Source organism: Octopus bimaculoides, chromosome 4 (assembly GCF_001194135.2).
Source record: "Octopus bimaculoides isolate UCB-OBI-ISO-001 chromosome 4, ASM119413v2, whole genome shotgun sequence".
NCBI lineage: Eukaryota > Metazoa > Mollusca > Cephalopoda > Octopoda > Octopodidae > Octopus > Octopus bimaculoides.
This window is the reverse complement of record NC_068984.1, coordinates 64794600-64798822: the sequence shown is the minus strand read 5'-3', so window position 1 is coordinate 64798822 and position 4223 is coordinate 64794600. Positions and strand designations below refer to the sequence as shown.

General features: G+C 31.0%; 1 protein-coding gene across 9 annotated transcripts in view; it reads left to right on the top strand.

Moving 5' to 3' along the window:
- The window catches only part of LOC106882502 (bone morphogenetic protein 1), a 987136-nt gene that overhangs the window by 689400 nt on the left and 293513 nt on the right, over nt 1-4223 (top strand). The window lies entirely within an intron of this gene.

Sequence of the window (4223 nt, the reverse complement as noted above, 5' to 3'; positions counted from 1 at the left end):
AAAAAAAAAAAAAAAAAATCAAAGCATGCTATAAATGCAAGAAAAAAAAAATGGCACCATTCTCTAATTATTGGCTTTGAATTGTCCTTGTTGCAATCAGGAATTTGTTAGTATTTTGTAGCATGCTTCTTTCACTTAGAAAGTTTTATCCACCACTCCCATGCTATGCACAGCACCACTGTGCATATTGGATAAATAATAACAAAACAAAACAATACATCACGTACAGAAGAGCTATCAGCCAAACAAATATACATCGATCTGTAATTGCTAGGGTGTGGGGAAAATATGGTATCATTTGAATATTAGATCAATATCTCATCAGATGTTTTGAGCCATCTCACCAAACAGTGCATTTCTTTCTGTCTTCTTCTCCCCTTTCCTTCTTTTATTCTCTCTCTCTCTCTTCTTTCTCTCCCTTACTGTCCCTGAAATTCTGCAGCAGATGAAAACAATATACAATGTATAAATTATTGATTGGGAAACTTATTTAATCTTAGGTACACTGCAATGCAACAAGCCCTTTCATAGAATACACAAGCCAGGATACAGAAAAAGATCCAAAATATTGGTCCATAACTGAGAAATACAAATATAAAGGATAAAGAATGAATTGTTGTTTGCAATTCTTTAATTCAAGGATTTTGCTATTCCAAGATAATTTAATCTTCTTTGGTTTAGAGAGAAGACAATTATTAAATCTAATCCATCATCTATCTATCTGGAATTCTAGAAAATGAGAAACATGCTTTTTGCATCAGTCAAGATATTTAACAACTGGTCCTCTTAGTTTTAGAACTAAAAAATAACTTGATCTCTCATTTGTTGTTTTAAAGTTTTGCAACCTAATTACATGAACCAGAGCTAAATAGGTAACAGTTTTAGTAACAAGAGCAGAATATCTTTTATTGAGTTTAATATTTTTAAAATCACATTTAAGCTGTGGGTTTTTTTCATGTTAAATGAATTATCTTTTATTCTTTATGTTATGTACACTTTTTTTAATGACTTCACTCCACATTCTATAATTCTTAATTCTTATCTGAGTTATTCCACACCATTGGACTGTTGCCAAACACTACACATTTTTTACATTGGATTCTTTTGTTCTTGAATCCTAAATATCTTTCCATTTCACTAAGTAATCATGAAATAGACCCAGTACTAAAAACACACAGCATTATAATCAAAAATAAAAAAGGTTTTATTTTGCTCCTCATTCATCTAATTTTTCTATTAGAACTTAGAATTTCACAAGAATAAAAGATGCACATATAAATTCATGTTATGTGTCATATAGTTGTTACGTTCATTTTATTTTAAAATTTTGCTCACACATACCCCACCACAGATACACATACGTGCACACATGCATATACATTTACCCATACATACACACTTTATCACATGAATGCATGCCGTTTCTTCTTAACTATTATAATTTCATCATGCGTTTCTTCTTACTACACTCAAAAATTCTTGTATATCACTTTATTCACTTCTTTATTTCTTAAGTCAAGTCCCCCAACCTGACATATACAATACACATGTGCATGTGTTCAAATGTACACATACCCCTTGGAAAATTACAAAAGTAAAAAAAAAAAAAAGCCTTGTGTTCATTTACATACTCACCCATCTCAAAGCAACAAGCTTGCTGGAAATATATATCATTGTTATGTTGTTCAATGCAGCAGCATCTTGTCTTTGTCATTTGCTACCTGTCAACCACTTTCATCTTCCATCACATCTTCTTTATGATATGGCATGTTGTCATGTCATATTAGTATTCATTTGTAGTGTGTATTTTAGAAAGAGGGTGATGTGTTAGCTTTGTCAATGTTTTGTGTTATAAATTGCTTGACCATCTAGAATCTATAACTCACTGGTACCAATGTTGATAATTTCACCCGTCAATAATAATTTGTGACCTATTCCCTTTGTCCCTTCACACTTTACCCTCCTGCCATGCACTTGTTTATCCTCTTTACAGCATACTGTCAATGGCATGCTGCAGATATTTAGCTAATCCATAATTATTTGTTGTGGTTGTTGTTGTTTGTTTGTTTCCAGTGTTTATGATTCTAATCATTTATTTACATTGTAATTACATTTTTCTTCTTCTTCTTATTATTATTATTATCAACAGTATTATTGAAATCTAATTGGGGGAGGGGGAAGGGGGGCATTTTGCCTTTTGCTCATAAAAGTTTGTAAAATAATTTGCAGACTACACTATTATAATTTTTGTACCTTTATACCAACATAGGAAATTAATGAGTGCCCCTTAACTATTTAGATTCAATTTTTAGTTTTGGAGTTCATATTCAGATTATATTACATTTGAATTCCATCTTTTTGGAGTTGAAAAAATAAGTTCTAGGCATATAAGTTCTAGGCTGAGTCAATAGACTATTATCCCTCCTTTATTTATGTGACGCCTTGTTCTTATCTGAGAAATCCTTGTTGTTAGAGAATACCTACAGTATTTAGCTTATTCTTCAAGGTTCTGCATAAACCGTTTAGCATTTAGATTACTTAGTCAAATGCAATGCTTATTTATTCACATTGTTTTATACATTATCTCATGGCTTTAAGATTTTGATGATGTCATTATTTTTAAAATGACATTGTAGAATAGGTGTGAGATGCCAAATGTGGTTGGTTTGAACATAAATGTAAAGTTCCTTCTAAGTCATACAGACTCATAAGGGCTGGTTTCCCAGTTTCTATGGCATATAAGTTCCCCGCCTGGACGGGACACCAATCCGTCACAGTGTGACTTATTTTTGCCAGTAGAGTGGACTGGAGCAATGTGAAATGAAATGTTTTGCTCAAGAACACATGTTTCCCAGTCCAGGAATCGAAACCACAATCTTACAATCATAAGTCTAACATGCTAACCACTAAGCTATGCACTTCCACTTGAACTTAAAACAGGTAGAATACTTTGGTTAGATATGCCTGGTTTAAATGTTAAAAGATTAAAAATTCTGTTAAGACTGAACTTAATCTTTTATCTATTCATGGTTGACAAAACAATACCAGTAATATGTAGTGAGACAGGAAAGATCTGTCACACTACAGATATATTAGAAGAGTTCTTTATGTCCATTTGTCATATTGAGTGAAGAATTTAATGCACACTTCAGCCTCTTGTCTTTTGATGAAATTGAAAGAAACAGAGAATGTAGTGTTACCTTGATTGCAATCTAGCAACACAGACTACCACTAGTAATATATTAGGGATGATTTAGTCAACTGCATCAAACTTTGTTTAGCTCACAGGAGAAAAACATAATTTTTGTAGTTACATATAATTTTAAAATCATTATTGTTAACATTTTTGTTATGGCTGTTTATTGTATCTATTATAATATTTTTTAAGGCAATGAACTAACAGAACCATTAGTGTATTGGCTCAAAAAGCTTAGAGAGACATTTCTAATGCTTTACATTCTGATTTCAAATCCTGCTGAGATCAACTTTGTCTTTCACCCTTTTGGGGTTGATAAAGTAAAGTACCAATCAAGGATAGGGATTGATGTAACCGACTAACACTCTCCTTCTAAAATTGATGTAATTGTGCTAAAATTTAAAACAATTGTTATTAGGAAATTACTTTTCATAAAAAAAATTATTTATTCTAACTTTATGCTCTGAATTCAAATCATACCGAGGTCAGCTTTGCCTTTTATCCTTTTAGAGTTGATAAAACAAGTACCAATTGAGCATTGGGGTCAATGTAATTGACTAACCCTACTCCTGCCAAATTTCAGGCCTTTTGCCTACAGTAGAAAGAATCATTATATAATTCTTAGAGTGGCAAAATTGTTAGGTTTCTTTATATCCTGAGTTCAAATCCTGTCAAGGATAGCTTTTTCAATAAAGATAATACCAGTAAAATACTGAGTAGATTTTGTTGGCTACATTCATTCCTCAAATTCAAGACCTTGTGACTATTTTAGGAATAAAAATTAGTATTTTGTTGCTTTATTACTATTACTATTATTATTATTATTATTATTATTATTATTATTATTATTATTATTATTATTATTATTATGATGTTGTTGCTGTTGTTGTTCATATTATGTTATTACTACTACTACTTTTTTCTTTTGTTCTTATTATTTATGATGAACATTACAAAAGATAATGAAACAAATAAAACAAGTTTAAGAAATTTAAATATTGAAATGTTTCCTTGGTTCTCTCTTAGT